Raw genomic sequence first — 20995 nt, 5'->3', positions numbered from 1 at the left:
TCACTTTTTCATTTCTGGATTAAACTTCTTCTTCCTCATTTCATAACAAACATCACTGATTAATGTCTGTACTTAAGAGACTTGTTTCCTGTAAGCTGAAATCTTCAATTTTCATGTCATTGTTTCATTAATTCAGGACAGATTTACCTAGCAAGTGATTCATTATTGCTTCTTTCCTAATGTTCTGTCTGGATCCAACGTTTCCTCCCTCCCTCCCTCTCTCTGTCCATGTGAGGTGATTCAGCATCAGTGTACGTCTTTAAAGCGGCACGTGAGTGACCTCATCCTCACACATCTGCCGCAGTGTTTTACCAACCAGGGCACCATGGAGAGCCCCAGCCCTCTGCAGGGGTCATGGTCAACACGTGAAAACACACACTTTTGATTAATGAATTAACACATGTGTTCACATAATAGTCCATTCAGAGAGAAGAGTACTAAATGTTCCTAGTTTCACACAGCAGTGGCATCAATCTGCAAGCAACACACACACACACACACACACACACACACACACACACACACACACACACACACACACACACACACACACACACACACACACACACACACACACACACACACACACACACACACACACACACACACACACACACACACACACACACACACACACACACACACACACACACACACACACACACACACACACACGTGTAAATCATTTCATATTGACAGTGGATTTTCAATTGTTTTCAACATTTCATCAGCTTTTCTTTTCCTAACTAGAAGCAGAAGATAGACCTTGGGGCAGTTGGTTTTATTATTCCCCCTTTGTTTGTAACTACACGCAACACTTGTCATGTGACACATTGCGCCATTGCTACTAAAAATATTGATAAGTGCAGATTGTTATTAATCAGCACTCACATTGTTAGTTTCCCGGCTGACAGTTACAATACATACATTCAAACATGCAGAACAAAACCTAGCCACTATACAGTAAGACCGACAACCTCCATAAGCGTCCTGTCGTTCCACTTTTGTCCCTCCCATGAGCTTCTGTTGTTGGAGTCTCCTGTCTGCAGCCAGCCAGCTCCTGTTGTGATGCGACTTTTCCATCCAGAGTGGTGGGACTTAGCCAATCAGCCTGAGAAGAGCGGGGCCTGCTCGTTCACAACATCTCCTGACTCCACTGTCAAGGAAGTCCTTTTTTTTGTGTAGTGATTAACAATAAGTCAAAAATATTGCCTTGGAAGCTCTTTGGGAAACTGCACTCTAAAGTTTCCATGTATGACTTCTCTCTCATATGAGATGCCTTTTCAAGATGTGATGTCATTTATTTATTTTAAAAAGCCACAGATTTAGTGGTAAAATGATCTGGTTCTGGGACACATGCTGTGTCTTTTAACGCCTGTAATATGCAAGGGGTGACTTTAGGTTTCCAGCTCCTTATTTTCAAGATTGGGCCAAATGCCTGTTGCAATGCAACCACAACCAACCAATCGTATCATTGAGGCCATGCTTTTATAACCTACTTACCATAAAACGCAAGTTTAGAGCACATTTTCTTTAAGGTGTTTTTTTTTTTAACTCTGTATAAAAACATTGTTTGTAAAGCTCTGGGTATCCCTGCACTAAATCAACTTTTCCACCATTAGACTGATATTTACAGAAGAAAGAAATATATCGAACAACTTTGATTGGCTGTTCCTTGTCACATGACATGCGTTGGCCACTGTTTATCGCAGTCAGATTTGGGTGTCAGGTCGGGTCACCTTAGCTGGATTTCAGGGGGAAAAGGGGACATGTGTTTGGCGCCTTAAACAAGAAGGGAGCAAAGCAGTTCATATCTTTAATCCCAGTTACATATTTAAAAAGACATCAGGCGACTGATGTCTTCACCAAGCATCATTTCCATTCCTTGAGTCGACTTCAATCATGATTGAATGTGCTTGTGTTTTGTTTTTTTGTCAATTGTGTTTGTGTCGCATCTGTTTGCAGCGTATGCCTGCACACATGGAAGTACTTGTGTTTCTTTTGTTTCCACATCTGTTACTCTCCCTCTATGCATAAATAAATCTTGTCCCGAAAGAGCTTTCAAATGACAATAAAATTATAAGTAACAACGTCTATCATAAGCACAAGGACCAGACTGCTTACGTCTTTAAAAGCTACCGACTGTGAATCCAGATGTTTTGTGTTGTTGTGCTCTCCGTTTCTCTGTCTCCTCAGCCACTGGCACAAGCGTGTAATATGTACGACCCCGAAAAGTCATACAGGGCTGGAGTGAGTACAAAAGACTCATGGAAAAGGAGGCAAACCTCAAAGAAAAATGAGAGTAAAAATGTTTCAGTCACAGAGCCTAAGGCTAGCGGTGGTCAAGCAGTGTTTGCAAACAATTCTTCTCATTTGTTGAAACTTGTGTGGAGCACCAGATGAGTTTTGACATGGAGGACAATACAATGTGGCATGAAAACATCGATTTAGCACGCGTTTTGGCTGTCGACCTGCCGACACCATCTCAGTGATCCTGGTTTAAGTATGTGGAGCTCTCACAGGTTTAAACAAATGCTAATAATTATTTCCCCCCCCCCCCCCCACTCAAACGTCAGGCCAAGGCTGATTGACTTTGAGGGACCACAGCAGCTTGAAGACTGATTCAATAGCCCGGAGACATATGGAGGTAAATTCCAACACATGGCGAAGAGGAATAAGTCATCTTGTCAGCTTTTCTCAGGTCAATAAAGGAAAAGGAGAGAGAGGCATAATAAACCAAAACACTTTCCATACTCACATGCAGAGACATGTCTGCTTTACATTACACATCAAGCCTGTCCTTCTTTTATTGTGTGTTTACAATTTAAACTTTTCGGATTACTTCACGCTGTTTTACTGAATGCACGATATTTGATGTAACATCCCATCAAATTACCTAATGTTATAAATGTTTTAGTAGCAAATTAACAGTGTATTACAGGCTTTGGCTTAGACATGAGTCATTAATGCTGCTTTAAAAAAGCCAACCTCCTCATTTAAGTCAATGAGAGCTCTGTGTTGGTCTCCAGACAGAGGAGAAATGATTTATGCCTTGATAACTTTCCAGAAAAGCCAAATCTTGCTTCACAGGAGTATAGATCACTATGCAGTATCTTGAGTTTGATCACTTTTCAAACTAAATGTACTGGTTCATATTTTATCTTCTCATTAGGTAACGATGGCAACACACCAACACAGCATACCTGGCTGTTTGCACCATTGACCTCAGATTCATTTCACATAACGCTAACAGGTTCCTCTTTAGTAACAATAAATAACTTCTCATTGCTTTTGATGATTGGGAATATTTTATTTTATAAAACGAAAATTGAGCTGTAGTCATCAGGATGCTACTAGCTTAACGCTTAGCTTAGCTTCGATATTGTTTGTTTAATTGGTATAAAACAGATGTGTAAAAGCATGTTAACAGTTAGGCGGTCACAGTTCTGCTCTGCTCACTAAACGTTATGTTACATTAAGCTACGCTGACCTCTCCAGGCTCTAATACTATATCATATATTTTGATATAGTGGTATCGATCTTCTAATCTAATCTTTAAAGCAAATGAGCATATTTCCCCAAAAAGTTGAACTATTTCTTTAAAGTTGAACGACTCTGCGGTGTGAAAGTGTAAATGTGAGATGAGAAACACATGAGTAACAAATTAAATTCAGCTACAACAAATTTCCGTGCCAGATGTGCACTTGCCTCTATATGGCGCACTCCTAATGGGATGTTTGTGAGTGTTTGGGGGTGATTATAGTCCATTTAGAGCATTGTTAATATTAAACTACCCTCACTGATGATGAAATCATATTTTTGAACTCAACAATAGGGGCTATCGTATTGGAAAGATAACATAGAGAAATAATGACGTCCATAACAATAAACCTGTCTGAAGTGGATACCCCTGCCAACGTTGTGTTTTGATTATCAAGAAAAGCGGCCCCCTGGCCTTGGCCGCCACTGGCATGGACTTTTCAGATGACGTATTTATATCTGCCGCTGAGTTGGAGGATAATAATGAAGTAATAGAACATTTGAGCAACCTGGCATTTGACAAGAGCAGTGGAGGTAATTTAGTGAGCCTTAATGTGAAGTGTAACTAAGCCCGCAGTTCACACAACATGAGATGAGCTCATTATCAGAAAGCAGGATATTGTAATGTTAGTTAGCTTTTATCAAAAAACATACTAAATAAATGTTTAGCCTTAGGGGTAACAATTTACTTTAAACCCCGCTGTTTAGCATTTAAAAGCATGATACACATTTTTAAGGAATGGTTTATATAGACTATACTTTAGATGTAAGTTGTATTTTGTAGAACCAGTTAAACAAATACAATTTAAATTATTTTAATCCAATAAGCTTTAGAAGGTCTGGTCAGGTTCGACAGTCAGGCTAGCTGTTTTCCCCTTCTTCCAGTATTTATTTATCTTCAAGGTAATTTAAGCTTTATATTTGACAGATATCAAGAGGGATATCAATATAAATGCTTGGCAAAAAAAGGGTATTGCGTATCCCCCAAAATGTCACTGTTTTCATGTAATTCTTTTAAAACCGAGCAAAGTATTCTTCAGTTCATTATCCATAAAACCAAGCCTGACAGAAAAAGTATAAAACAATTATATACATTTAAAAAAAGACATATTGTTAAATACTATGTAAGATAACATTTTTAAATCAGTGATTGCACATATTTCCTTATCCTTTCCAGATAATTCTGATTAAACTAAATTCTGGATTAGTACAATATACAGTATATAGCACATAATATAGGCTATAGATCTTATTATTTTCATTTGTATCCGCTGTGATAACAGAGTAACTGCTTTATGAACATAAAGACCAATTTGTACCAGGGAAGTGTTTCTGTAAACTGTGATGGATGTTTACAACAGATAGTTTGGATAAAGATTGCACAATGTGAACTGTGTTTTCTCTCCAGCATAATTTTGGTTAATGTGGGGCTTTGTTTCAAACTGTCTGAACTTCTGACTGCTTGTGTTTCTCACGTTGTAAGACATGATCCCAGGACTCCATTTTAAGGAGATGACATGATTCCAAAAACAAGACAGTATAAGTTGTATCAAAGTGAAATATATCTGCTATAATGTCTTTAATTGAATGTGACGTAATTTGTTGAAAGACAGCCATCGGGACTTTCAAGGCATCAAGCTCTTAATATTCTACTTTACAAAGAGTCTGCCTGTTAAACTTCCATTTCTCAGAGCTTCAGTTCTGTATCCCTTCTTTTAATTACTCGCCTCCTGAAGACTAAACAATGTTTCCCTTTCAGTCAGCTTCTCAATACGTCAGCTCACAGATTTATTTACAAGACGTTAACTCTGTCATCGTCCGCTCAAAGTAAGGGAACAAATCCTGTGGTAAAACGGCATCATTCTTCTGAGGCTTCCCAAAGAGTCCAAGACAGAAGAAACTAAATAGATCTTTAGGGCCTCTCTCTAAATCCTGGCAGTCAGGAGGTTTGGAGCCTCATTAATCGATCACAGTGTCTAACATCGACTTCATTAGGAGTGAAACAGAGACTTTAAAAACACCACAGCTCTTTCTCAGCCTTTGTATCAGATCTATTTAAGCCAATCATGTATGGACACAATGTTTTAGTTAGCTAAGCCAACAAAAGCCATGGGAACAATAATCCTATCTCCCTATCTTTGTGGATTATGAGCCAATAAAAGAGAATATTCTCTAAAAGCTGCTGGTTGAGTAAAGATTTACTCCTGTAATCGAGTAAACTAAAGTGTCATGAAGTGTGCTACATGTATTGACACAAGTGCAGTTTATGAGCAGCGTGCATACGTGTCAATGCATATAATGACACCAGGGACATGTTAATGCACCTCAGACCCCACACACAGTCACAGAGGAAGGTCAGAAGCAATTAACGTCAATGCTTAAGTGAAAGTGAAACCCTGCTCCCCCCGAGAAAATCCTCTCTGTTTTTCCAGGTTTGTTTCCATCACATGAAGTCATTTTAACATCCAGTTCATTCAATTAATTTAGCTGATGACAGAACTGCCGCAGGACTTTTCCTGACCTGATTACCATGAAATTAGTGTCTAAGATTTAGGTCTAACAACGAAAACATTATACGACATGACTGTTTAAAGTTGAATGAATATTGGCAACATTTCCTGGTTAATAGGAGCTGAATTTAAATGAATGACATTTATGTGTATTTAATAGATAGGCCTACTGTTTTTCTCATTGTACACATGTATTCTCATTATGCTTTTACACTTTCTAGATTCCTGTTTGTATTCCACTTGAAGTACCATCTGCTACAAACTTATATTACTTGCTTCAATTTCTATTTAGTTTCTGTTTTATTTCAGCCATATATTTTAACTTTCTCTATTTTATGTCTTATAATCTCATGTATTAGCTTTTACTTATTTTATTTTCCTTTTTTACACATAGGCCTGTATTACAGTTTTTATCGATTGCTAACACACTAAAATGATACATAAAGCACAATTATTTTAACTGACACTCAAAGAGCAAAACATCGGCTCAAATCTCCAAAACTCTAAACACGTTTTCAGCTTTTCACACAATTTGCAAATCAACATGGCACTTTTTGCAAACCACTGCACACGTTTCTCGTAAGACACAAGAATCTGACATAAAGTCACGTGTTAGCAGGTTTAAAACACTGATATTCAAATTGCCTCACACATGGGCCAATGATCAAGAACCACGTTCCACCTGAACAAACGCCTGACAAACGCTCATCAATCAGGATGTTAGCACTATGAAAAGACCACAGGTGAGTACTTTCTTACAGCAACAACATGGAAGCCAACATGGAAGCAAGAGCCAGAGGAAGAGGTGGGCTGAGAGTGAGAGGAGGAGGAGGAGGAAGAGGTGGGTGAGAGTGAGAGGAGGAAGAATGAGAGGTAGAGGTAGAGGTGGAGGGAGAGGACTTGGACAAAGAAGAATACTCTGTTATCAACCATGGTTTGACGATGAGAGAGGCTGGACGGAGGGTTCAGCCTAATCTAAGCCGATTTACTGTTGCCTCTGCAATCCGGACACTTAGACTTGAAAACAGGTTAGTTACCAGTTTGTAGCTCTGCATAATTCATAATATACCAGTGCTTATATCTGTTGTGTGAAACGTATTTACTTCACTACTGTAATTGAATTGTTAGCATGTTGCATACTATAACTGTTCAACAATCCTGCACAATGTACTGTGGTAAACTTTCTTTTATGCAACACAGACACTGACCAACCACTATATCTTTGTTGTTTATCTGAAGGACTGAGAAACAAAGAGGTGCAGGTGGAAGGCCAAGGATTTCCAATGAGGCACAGGAAGCAGCAGTTACAAACTGGGTTTTGACAAACAATGCATCACACTTAGAGAGATCCGAAACAAGTGTAGCTATGTGCTGAGATGCATGCTGCACAATCTTATTTTTGAATAAAATGTGATTTTTTTCAACAACTCATTTGTATTTCTTCATTTACTGTATTTCTGTAAACTCAAGCAATCTTTCTCTGCAGAAACCTCTATGTACAGAGCACAGCCCATAACAGATGAACGTGCTTTAGATTATGCTCAGCAGTGTGTAGCTGGGTGGTCAAACAATTTAGTATTATGAATGAAGTGTGTTATATTTGGTGCTAAAGTTTGCATTTGGTAAATGTTTATGTAGTTTTGAGTGCAGTTCTTCATTTAGCAGGAGAAATTAGGAGTTTTGCACTTTGGGTGTGTAGTTTTGTGAATTGTGTTTAGTGTTCTGAGAAACTGAGCAATTTAAAAAAAACGTGTGTTAGCAATCGAGAAAAACTGTAAAGCATTGTTGGATGGATCTATGAAATTCACTTCCAACGACTGCTTCACTGTATATATATATGTAAAACAACTTGAAACTATATCTCTAAACTCCCTGTCACCATATAATGTAATTACCTCTGAAATATATCACGATAGGAAATGATACAGTGAGGTCTTTGACTCCTCTATGCTCACATTTTAAATCCCCCTGCAGAGTTCCTTAGGTTAATGCGTGACCTATGGGCATGCCTAAAGCATGATATAATTGCAAGGCTACAGAGGCTGAGTTCATTACTGATTGTTACAATGAGCTCAGAGTAGCGATCAAAACAGAGCCCTGACTTTCATCCAAAAAAAGGAAACCGGTGATCTGAGTCTCTGTCACTGCAGCCGGCCTGTTATGTAATCTTGGGAGTTCAGTAAATATTATGTCTCTGAGCAATTAGGAAATCCCAGATCTGTAATTTCCATTTAATTTAATTCCACTTTTTTTTTTTTTCATGAAAAGCTTGTTCAGAGGGACAAGCTGTTTTCGGTCTCTGTTGTTTATGGCTCCTGTCATTGTGACCGATACTCAATATTCCCCCTGGACTCTCTGCACATCCTCTCTCTTGCCGGTATGATTTCTCTTCCAATACATGTAATATTGTTTAAACTATTATTACACAGATTAAACTGTATCATCTAGGGGCCTTACGATCTTCTTGTCTATCACGATTAGTATTTTCTTAAACCAAAAAAAGTCAGATTTATTTCAAACAAAACAGACTAGAAATTGGACTCTTTTAACTAAAACGTTTTCCCAATACGACAAAGAAATTAATTGTTTTGCACTATCCCTCATGGTTTGAATTACAGTATTGTTAAAATAGATAAATAGAAAGAAAACACTTTCCCCATCTGTTAAGCATCACATAGCTTATCTTATCTAAACTTAAGCTTATCTAAGTTCTGCACATAAAGAACGGAAATAAAACATGACGTTGCTTGTTAAATTCTTAATTTTGAGTGTCTGCTTCTCACCCTTTTTCCACTCTCTTGTACTTTTCCCTCTTCAACCTTCAACTGATTCTGTGTGCGATGATTTCAGCTCTCTAGAATGAAGTCTAACTTTTTCCAGCATGTGACCCACTTCTTTCAAAAAGACTCAGCATGTGGAAACCTGCATTCTTTTTCAACCACGCATTTTTCTCATAAGATTTAAATGTTGCTGTAATTAATCAATGTTATGGTATATTCAAATGTATGGAATTAAGCTTTCTCTTGATCACTACATTAAAGCAAGGAGTAGTTTTCTGGCTTTGAGCAGCCGGTTTGAAAAGTAGCTTAATTTGAATGTAAGATCCATGTGTGGAAAGTCAGCTGAGCCTGGACTCAATCAAGCTGGCGTGGCCTTTTGCCCTCTTTTTACCTTGACTGAAAACTATTACAGAACATGTGACACACGCTGGAAAATAGCTGACATATGATGTGTTATTGCCATGTCATCACAGATGGATGTCTTGGGCCCTTTCTCATTTCTCGAACTCCCCTCCTCGACTCCTCTCCTCGACTCCTATCCTCGATACTTAGTCCCGCCCACAGGAGATGCGAGCGGAGGAGCCGAGGAGGGGAACCGAGGAGAGAGGAGGGGAAGCAGCAGGCGGTTAGAGAAATGAGAACTCCTCTCCTCTGAGCGGTCATTTTAAAGAGACGTCCATTAATGATGACAGAAGGCACAGCAGCCCTCTGTCTGATGGACAGATGTGTTCATGATGACTTATATATTTACTTTGATTCATTCACAGTGCGGTATAATGAGACAATAACAGGCTACAGATGCGGACACGCACACACACATATATATGTATATATTTATATAAATATATACAATTTCAGAATCAAACAGAGCATTCATAATAACGTAACACTATCAGAGACTGGATATATCCCCCCCTCTCCCCTTTGGTCGCTACAATGAGGAAAATAAATTACGGGCCAAAAGTTGTATTTACAAGTATGAAAAGTAAGCAGAGGACACCAAACCAACTGAGACCTGTCTGTCCGCTGCATCTATGCACACACTGTACCACACACACCTACACCACACACGCACATACAGCTCCTATTGTGAAGCACTAAATGGTTTTAGAAAAATATCGACTCTTTGTTTGTAGATATCTACTAAACTACAGCAAATACAGAGAGTAATGTAGGCCTGTTATACTGAGTGATATATATTATACACACTGCTCTGCTTTCTGCACTGACCTCACAGCTGTTCTCACTGTAAACATCGCGTCGCGATGAAAGCAGTTAATAAAATAATATCCAGGGGATGCATGCAGAGCTGTCATTGGCTGAGATAAGTCCGGCCGTGTGTCACGACTCTTTGAAACATCTCTGTTCCTGGAAATGCATCCATGAAGGAGCCGTGGAGGACCGTGGAGGACCCATCAGTGTATCCTCGGTTATAGCTCCTCCAGAGAGCCTCCTCGATGCTCGGTCCTTGGTCCTCGAAGTGCATTTAGAGAAATGAGATGTCCTTCAACATGGCGCGCTAAAATTCATTTCTCCGGTCACTACCGGAGGACCGAGGAGTCGAGGAGTCGAGGAGGGGGATTTGATGAAATGAGAAAGGGCCTTGGTGTTAGCTGAAAATAAGCAACATGTCAACATCCTTGGACAAAGCGTTGGTGTGTGTATGGGTTTTTGTTTATGTGTACACTGTGTGGATATTGGTCGCGCTCACTATTTCATCCTTCTGTCTTCTGATGTCAGCTGTTGGCTTGTTGATCAAAGGAGCTGCAATCACAATCCAGTTCATGATCCAATTTTCAATGCTGAAAAATGAGGACAATTCTTAATGAGAAGAGAAAACGACTATCGGTGATCCTACATTTGATTAGGCAAGGCAAGGCAAGTTTATTTATATAGCACTTTTCAACACAAGGCAATTAAAAGTGCTTTACAAAAAATGAAAGACATTAAGCATTAAAAAAGAAAAGCTAATAAAATAAACATTAAAAGGAAAAATACATGGATAAAAGTTACAGTGCAGTTTAAGATATGAATAGTTCAATTAAAAGCAGCGACAAAAAGAAAAGTCTTCAGCCTGGATTTAAAAGTAGTAAGAGTTGCAGCAGACCTGCAGGTTTCTGGGAGTTTGTTCCAGATATTTGGAGCATAATAACTGAATGTTGCTTTACCATGTTTAGTTCTGACTCTGGGGACAGAAAGCTGACCAGTCCCTGAAGACCTGAGAGATCTGGATGGTTCATAATTTAGCAGGAGGTCAGTAATGTATTTTGGGCATTCAGTGCTTTATAAACCAGCAGCAATATTTTGAAATATATTCTTTGACACACAGGAAGCCAGTGTAAAGACTTCAGAACAGGAGTGATGTGATCCACTTTCTTAGTGTTAGTGAGGACTCGAGCAGCGGCGTTCTGAATCAGCTGCAGCTTTCTAATAGATTTTTTAGTGAGACCTGTGAAGACACCATTGCAGTAGTCGAGTCTACTGAAGATAAAGGCATGGACAAGTTTTTCCAAATCCTGCTGTGACATTAGTCTTTTAATCCTAGATATATTCTTTAGGTGATAGTAGGCTGATTTAGTAACTGTTTTAATGTGACTGTTGAAACTCAGGTCAGAGTCCATGACTACACCTAGATTTCTGGCTTTATCTGTTGTTTTGAACATTGCACACTGAAGCTTAGCGCTAACTTTTATACGTTCTGACTTGGTTCCAAAAACCATTACCTCAGTTTTATCTTTGTTTAATTGGAGAAAGTTCTGACACATCCAGTCATTGATTTGTTCAATGCACTTACTCAGTGTTTGAATTGGAGCATAGTCTCCTGGTGAAATTGTTACGTAGATTTGTGTGTCATCTGCATAGCTATGGTAACTTATTTTGTTGTTCTTCATTATCTGAGCCAGTGGTAGCATGTAGATGTTAAAGAGAAGAGGCCCCAAGATGGAGGCTTGAGGAATCCCACATGTCATATTTGTCAACTCAGATGTGTATTTACCTATAGAAACAAAGTTGTTTCTGTCCTTTAAGTAGGATTAAAACCAATTTAGAACTGTTTCCGAAAGTCCCACCCAGTTTTCCAGTCGGTCTAGTAATATGCTGTGGTCAACAGTGTCAAACGCAGCACTGAGATCTAATAATACTAACACTGAAGTTCTGCCACTGTCTGTGTTTAAGTGGATGTCATTAAAGACCTTTACAAGAGCAGTCTCAGTGCTGTGGTTTGGACGAAAGCCTGACTGGAACACATCGAAACAGTTATTTAAATGCAAGAAATTACTCAACTGTTGAAAAACAACTTTTTCAATGATTTTACCTAGAAATGGGAGGTTTGATATGGGCCTGTAATTGTTCATTACTGAAGCATCTAGATTATTCTTTTTTAAGAGCGGTTTAATGACTGCAGTTTTCAGGGCCTGTGGAGAAATACCTGAGTGAAGAGATTTGTTTACTATATGAAGTAGTTCTGAGGCCATGCAAGGCAAAACATCTTTGAAAAATCCTGTTGGAATAATATCAAGGCAGCAGGAGGAGGACTTCAGAAGTTGCATAATGTCCTATAGGTTTTGATCATTAATCTGATGGAATTGTGTCATGGTGTTTGAATTGATGTTAAGTGATGTTAAGTGACACAGAGACAACACATTTGCTGTTCCTGATGCAGAGGCACTGACTGCTTGTCTGATTTTCTGAATTTTGTCATTGAAAAAGGAGGCAAAATCATTGCACGCCCTGGTGGATAGAAATTCAGAGGCTACTGACACTGGGGGGTTAGTTAGTCTGTCGACGGTAGCAAACAAGGCACGTGCGTTGTTTTTGTTTTTGGTAATGATGTCAGAGAAGAACGATTGTCGTGCGTTTTTCAATTCCAAATTATAAAGGCCAAGTCTCTCTTTATAAATGTCAAAGTGAACCTGGAGATTTGTTTTTCGCCACCTGCATTCAGCTTTTCGACATTCTCTTTTTTCTGTTTTCACGGTCATGGCCTTTCTCCATGGAGATATTTTCTTCCCAGTCACTTCCTTTATCTTAATTGGAGCAATGGCATCTATAACATTTTTAATTTTTGAATTAAAATGATCTACTAGATCATTTACTGAGGTGTTAGCAGGGGCAAGTGTGGTAGAAAAATTCTGAGTAAACATTTCCCTAGTATTTTCAGTTAAATATCGCTTTGTGGTTACCTCTTTTTGAACATTTGTGTGAACAGAAATAGAGCTCTCAAAGAAAACACAGGAATAGTCAGACAGTGCAACATCAGTCACCACAACCTTAGAGATATTCAGACCCTTTGAGATAATTAAGTCCAGAGTGTGCCCCTTAATGTGCGTGGGCTCCGTCACATGCTGAGTCAGTCCATAGCTATCAAGAACACAAAACAGTTCTTTAGCCCCTCTGTCCTGGGGGTTGTCAACATGGATGTTAAAATCACCAACAATGACTAGACGGTCAAAGTCAATACACACTATAGACAGCAGTTCAGTAAAGTCATCAAAAAAGCTTGCACAGTACACAGTGGTCTATAGATATTTAGGAACAGAGCTCGAGAGGAGCATTTCAGCTGAAGGGCCACATATTCAAAAGAATCAAAGTTCCCATAAGATGTCTTCCTGCATTGAAGGGAATCATTGAACAGAATAGCAACTCCACCCCCTTTCTTATACATTCTTTCCTGACTCATAAAATTAAAGTTGGGAGGGGTTGATTCGATAAGAACAGCTGCACTGTTATTTTGTTCAATCCAAGTTTCTGTTAAAAACATAAAATCGAGATTGTGCTCAGTGATAAAATCATTGATTAAAAATGTTTTTCCTGCCAAAGACCTGATATGTAATAAAGCCAGTTTAAGTTTGTTAAACACACTATCAGTCATGTTTTTTGTAACAAGATGTGGCTGACATGGAATCACTGCTAAATTAGATAAACTCACACAAACGTTTGGGCGCGCCGCTTCCTGTTTCTAAGATGATTCACCGCTCTTAATCTATTACCTATCAACACAGATATCGGCAAAGCTACTGGCAGGCAGGGCCCCGACATGTCCTGGAAAGAGTTGAGAGTGCCATACGCCCTTGAGCCTGGACCCCACACATATCAGTGAGAGTTTGTTGTGTTTTGTACACACACATTCTTATCAGGCTTCGGAGACTGCAGATGCTTTCTTGAAGGGAGGGGAGGTGGTTGACGTAGGCACGGTGATGGAGACGGGGGAGATGGTGCGGGGGTAGAGGACATGCTGCCAGGGTGGGGAGGTGGTTGACGTAGGCGCGGTGATGAATACGGAGGAGATGGTGCGCGTCTCCGCGGTGATTTTGGTGGGCGTCGTTGAGGAGCGGGGGTAAAGGACATGCTGCCAGCCCTGCGTATCGCCTTAGTATCCTCAAAGGCGTTGACAGGGGGGGGTGGAGACTCCTCCGTGTGTCTCATATGTCTCCCATAATCAGAACATTCCTCAGGCGGGTGCAGTGATAATTCTTCAGGGTTTTCTGAGCGATGTGTTGTGTCTTTCTCCTGTTTTGATTCCTCTTGCCGCTTGTCCTTGGCAGAGGGAACAGATTGATGACGCAGGCAGTTGAATATGTTAGAGATAAACAATTTCACTCCTGACTTGTTCAGGCAAACTCCATTTGCCTTGAAAAGATGTCTGCGATCCCACAAAAAGTTAAAATTGTCAATAAAATGAACAGAATGGTCAGTACAGACAGTTGAAAGCCAGGTGTTCAGTGCAAACAATCTGCTGAATCTCTCCACTCCTCTTCTGACTGGCGGTAGAGGGCCACTGATGAACACATCTGCATTTAGAGAACTGGCAGTTTCCAACAAACATTTAAAGTCTTCTTTCAGCACTTCTGACTGTTGTTTCACAATATAATTTGTTCCAATGTGTAGTACCACATTCTTCACAGTCAGATGTTCAGCCCCAATATGCAGGATCTTCTCAGCCAAGTCAGAGACCACATCCTTGGGAAAACAGAGTACTTTGGTGTTGTTCTTATTACACAGACCTTTTACATCTCTTACAGCAGAGTCACCCACAATCAGAGTTTCAGGCCCAGTCGTTAGCTTTCCCTCTAGCCTTTTACTTTTGGAGTAGCTATTGGTCCTTACCCTACTATATGAAGAGGACGGGTTATCCAGGTCATCAGAAAGAGATCTCCGGCTCTCGGTCAGCGGAGCGTATCTGTTCTGGATTGGCACACTTGGTGGTTTAGGAGGATTGTTTGTAGTTCTCCCTTTAGCAGCTGTCCACGGCTGTTTCCTAGTAGGAACAGGGGTTGAAGAGGCGCTCTTCCTGGGTGATAACAATGCAGGCCAGCCGGTCGCATCACAGATTTCTGAGCACTGGGCTCTGTCTGTTATCCGTCCTCCCAAATCCCATGAAAATGATTTACTCTTAGGCTTTGCACCCAGAGAGTTCCAGGGAGGACTACCACTTGTAGATTTATTACCCGGTACACAGCCCTCCTGTTCCTTGGAATCCTTGTAGCTGATATCTAGCTGTGAGTTAGCATACCCTTTTTCATTATTTTGCAACACTGGTAAAGTGGTGTCATTCCCACGACATAGTCCATTCACTTCCACGTTAACTTCCAACCGTTGCATTTTAATTTCCAACACAGCCATCTTCTGTAGAAGTTTGTGGAAGTCATCTGTAGAGAACGGAGGCATTTTGCTACCAACTAGCTTAAGCTAAATAGCATGCAGTAGCCTACCGCTTTAGCTGTTGCTAGGCCACGCTACTGTAAGACTGAGGTCGTCGTAAAAATGTTGAAATATGGCTGAAATCCTCCGTCTATTTACGAAGATGAACTGTCCCAGTGATAAGTTAATGTCCAGGAGCCGCTGCTCGAAGTTTTCAGAGAATAAGAATAGGAAAATCAGCATAAAAAGTAAGCAGAGGCAAGAGCAAGCAGAAAAGCGTCTTACGTTATCTGCACTGTAAGAAAAAAAGATTAGCCAAACTCTGTTTATTAGAGTGGTGTGTGTGTGTGTGTGTGTGTGTGTGTGTGTGTGTGTGTGTGTGTGTGTTTTAGATTCCAGATACATGATGTGATTGTGGTCTTCAATAGCCTTTTATCTCAGTATTAGCCTCACTGGGGAGCAGTGTTGGGTGTAACGCGTTACAAAAGTAACGGAGTTACAGTAATATATTACTTTTTGCTGTAACGAAGTAATGTAACGCATTACTAATGAAATGTGGGTAATATATTACCCGTTACAATGCTCAGTAACGCAGTTACAACACATTTCAACCCGAAATTAAATGGTGTTTTGTTTTTTAAGAATGTACTAACATAACGAGACATTCCGACACCAGACAAATTGTGCGGGTAGATTAGTAAACCTGGTGTTTACTCTTCAGGCTTCGCGTCGGGATCTTCGGGGCAGTTGAATGTTATGCACCCTCTATTCAAAAAAGAGAACGGAGCGAAAAATACAAACAACAAATTGTGTCAGGTGTGCGTGACCTGCTCCGCTGCGTGTGCATCATTTCCAAAGTGCTTCCACAGCAGTGACACACATCTGTGGATAATCACTTATACGAAAATGGTTAAAGCAACCATCACTAAACGCCAGCAACACTGCATCTACTGCAGACCGTAGCAACAGGTCAGATGGGGACATCACGTTACCCTCCGTTGTGGACACTAGCTTACTCCCGCCTGACTCGCCGCCCTCGCCCCCGGAGCAGCAGTCTTCGTCTCCCCAAACTACGCCGCCCCTCTGCGGCCCGCAGGTGCCAGGATACCACGGCAAAACAGAGCCTGCCCAGGTAGATCTAAACAAGTACCCGCCTGTACAGTGGGGTTAGGTGGTCATTTTGCAGCTCGTGGTATAAAAATAGACAAGGGCTAGAATATTATGTGAAAATAGTGCCATATTCTGCCATGCCTGTAGAAATGTTGGATCAAAAATAATACATAGGCTACAATAGCACAGAATGGCTACAAAAAGATCTCATATCCCAAGCTTATCAACAAGCTAATGTTGCAGCTGAAATGTTCTCCAGGTCACAAAGTCAACCTCACATGATGATGTGATACCAGTTTTCAAGCACAGTAAATATTCTCTTCCCAGAGTATATGATGGGACCAAAGTGATGATTTAGTACATGGTTTTAATAATACTTTTGCTTTTCAATGTTTGCCATTTCAAACCATGAGCTGGTTTAAATAATATGTGCCTTGATTTACAATATGTTCTCATTTGTTTTATCACTACAGCTTTGCAGCTTTTCTTTGCCACAGTCCACTTTGGACTATATGAAATATTTCAGGATTGCACTAAAAGTGCACTCACTTGAAATGTTCTCACTTGCTTGGTTTCAAAACATAACAAATGCCATAATCTGTTCATTGGGGACCATCAATGCTATTTTTCATTGCTGTTGCCGGCCACTATTGCTCATGTAAACCTACTACTGCTGCGCCCCCTGTAATCTCAGAGGCACCCTGAGTCATTTTGTTCTGGAACCGGGCCTGTATGGCCATATGCTAAACAAACTACAGAGCCCATTCCGTGTCCTGTTAGTGTTTACTTCCTCTCTGCCTTCTTCTGGTGATTTATCGTCCAGCGCTCCGTCTTTTAACCTCTTTTCCTTTCTCTTTTTTGATCCTCCTTAGCAACCTTCATTATAGTCCTTGACAGTGGTCTGTACTGCTGTATTAACAACGTGTCACATGTTAAGAATTTACAATCAGAATTGAGTATTCAACTCAGCCGTGTAATACAAGTTGTTAGTAGCCTTAAGGGCCTACACAGTTGTTATGCTATACCACATTGTCCTTCACTGGATGTATAATGAGCTGCACTAAACCACATTTTAGCATTTAAAATAACTAGCCATTCTTTTGCGGTTATTTTGGTGAAAGTAACTCAAAAGTAACTAAAGTAGTGTAACTCATTACATTTCAGAGACAGTAATATTGTAATGTAACTTATTACTTTCAAAAGAGAGTAATAAGTAATATGTATTATAAAACGGACAAGTCAAATCAAGCAATCTGATTGGTTCTTAGCCGTGATATACTGAGCGTATACCACGGGTAGAATTGTAAGTTACTTTTCACAACAAATCAGTATCCCTCCGCGTCTGAGAAAAACAGTATACAGTTGGGCTGAAAAGCAAACTGCTTTTGCTTCCCTCCGGGGGGGGTCTTACTATGCCGAATCTCGGGGGGGGACCGGAGAAAGTGGAGCAATATTCTCGCCACGCCAAGCAACAGCCTAGAACAACCTCAACCTATACAAGTAACCACGTAAGCCATTCTACTGATGCTGGACAGTCTTTCAGTGGGTGCACAATAAACGGCAACATACAAATGAATGTAAATAAATAGCCAAATAATGGATCAACGCTCTCTGTCTAATATGTTCGCTAGCTGTTAGTGTTGTTGCATAGCAACCACCTCGTACTACATTTCGTGCAGAAGGCAACGGAGGGACTATTTTATTTTGAACATCATTATTTACTAATAAAAACTATTTAAATTAGAGTGTGTATTTTTCTTTCATATTGCCACACTTGGTAACCGTTTTATAAAAGCAATAGCTCACTTCAGGCTGTGGTATATGCTCATTATATCACAGCTAAGGGGGTTGTCCAACCACGCCCCTTAGCTGTGATATAATGAGCATATACCACGGCCTGTCGTGAGCTATTGCTTAAATATATTACATTTTGGAAGTAACTTGCCCAACACTGCTGGGGAGTAGAGCAGCTACAGCCATTAATAATCGAGTATAATGATCTATTCCAAGAGAGGGAAATAACCAATAGCTTTCTACATGCTACTTGGGAGCAAATGTTCACAAGCATTCTTTGTTTTGTGTTATGTTTCTCTTCTTTCTACCTGCAGTCGGAAGTTCTATCAATGAATCAATTTGCTAAAGCGTTGGCTCCACAGTCAAACTGAGCGATTACCGATAATAACCTCCTCAAGATAAATCATTTCTAGAGAATGTCTGGCTCGACATAACGTAACTTGCGTTGTTCGGGATTTTGACACTTTGTTTTCAGTTCGTGAAGGTTCATTTTAACATTTTGGTTACCAAAAATGTCTTGTTCAGCAGAGGGTTGTACAGAGCTTCACCCTGTCCTCCTCTATCATTTCATGGTTGAAAAAAAAAAAGATGGCTCATTAATTCCTATATTTGGACACCTCGTTCTGCACTTTCTCTTAGTTGTTTTCAGTTTGTTTGGCAGTCTTTATGTCGTAATTAAAAGTCAAAGCTATAAACTAAGAACCCCTTCTGTGTGTTTCGTCTCTTAAGGCCCTGACACACCAAGCAGTCACCAGAGGACTTGCCGACGCCGGCTGTTGCGTCTTGGCCATGTATCGCACGGGAACACACCGCAAAGACTTCAGTGCGTGAGTGGCAATAACTCCTTACCAGCAGGCGGCGGTAGTGTGTATTCGTCATTCAAAAGAGGCAACAACCGGAAGACAAAGAAGAAGAACAGACCGCGATATAAACAAACAACAAATAGCGTGTGCGTTTCATTTTCACTCTCGTCCATCGAAAACATGTTTCGTGCGGCACTGGAGCTAGATTTGGGTTCTGCCCGCTCTGTATTAATGTCATGTTGACAGGTTATCATCATGTAGGCGTTGATAAAAGCTCATTCTAATGTTGTGTTGTGTGTGTATCAAGGTACGAAATAAAGTTTTGCATTGCCTATCCTGCTATTTGTGTTTATTCTTTTAATCACACAGCGATAAGAAACAATAACAATGTGCCTACATAACTGTCAGTTGCAGCCCTAGCATTAGTTATAGTAACAGCTACAACATTAAAATACTTCCAGGCAGATTGAGGAGAATAATGGGAGAATGAACAGAGAAACATCCATCTGAATAATAATAACTTTATTTGTATAGCACCTTTCATACAGGGGATTGCAGTTCAAAGTGCTTTACATTAGTAAGAAATAAGATATAAAATCAGTGTAAAACAAGCAGCGAGAGCAAAGCATAAAGTGGGATAAAATAATGCAGATATATTATATATATATATAGTAATCCCAACAGGCCACCTTGTTTATGGTTTGATTCAGTTTTAGTAGAATATAAAATACATGAATGAATGATGAAATGAGCACAAAGTGCAGACATACTATAATTATATGGAGGTACTTGAGACTAATCCTGCAACTGTATAGTTCTGCTCCACAACAGTTTGAGAATGAAGAAACCATCACGTATGAAAGGCTACATGTGAATAGAGGGGCAGAAAACCGGCTTGCCCATTTACATTTCAATCTTGAACAATGAACAGCGGCAGACTGTGTCTCATTTAGGATCATCATCCTGCGCTTCACCGGAGGCCTTCGAGTGCCGAGTGTGCTTGGCCTCTCTCCGAGCGGTGCCGGTGTGGTGCAGATGGTGTATTCTGCCAGGGGAGTGCAGGGCTCAGCATCAAAGTGGAAGGACTCCTCAGTGGTGCTGGTCGAGGTTTCACTGCTGGTGCCACCGGGGGGTGATTCTGCAGCCACCGGACGTTCCTTACATTTTTTTAAATAAATTCACAGTTAGTTGGATTTAATACCATGGCTTCTTAAAACTGTTTACTAAGCATTCATAACAAAACAATACCCTGAAATGTGTGTGCCATTCGTTTGGGGTGTGGTCAAGTGTGAGAGGTACATTGTAGGGCAGTGGCTATATACAGGACGGTCCTGTATATAAGGTCTCTGAAATGGCTATATACAGGACGGTCCTGTATATAAGGTCTCTGAAATGGCTATATACAGGACGGTCCTGTACACAACGCCAAATGGCTATATACAGGATCGTCCTGTACACAGCTCTCTGAAATGGCTATATACAGGACGGTCCTGCACAGAAGCCCTGAAATGGCTATATACAGGACCGTGACGTCATTGTCAACGAGAAATCACGCGAGATTTCATGTTGGCGCCTCCGAATATTACTTCACTGGCATTACCTTTTGTTTTTTTTAATAACAAAAAAATAATTTGCTAGCGGTAGACAAGCTTCATGGAAGAGCTAATACTTGTTATGTTTAAAAGGTCGCGCTGAAGATCAACCGGTGTTAACACGCCTCACCCGCTAACTTATAAATTGCCACTAATTTGGTTATTTGTATATATAGTATTCTAAGCAAAAACGACAATAACAGATTGATCACAGGCAAAATTCAAAA

Source organism: Pseudochaenichthys georgianus, chromosome 24 (assembly GCF_902827115.2).
Source record: "Pseudochaenichthys georgianus chromosome 24, fPseGeo1.2, whole genome shotgun sequence".
Lineage (NCBI taxonomy): Eukaryota > Metazoa > Chordata > Actinopteri > Perciformes > Channichthyidae > Pseudochaenichthys > Pseudochaenichthys georgianus.
The sequence above is the reverse complement of the archived record's forward strand: the minus strand, read 5'-3'. Positions refer to the sequence as shown.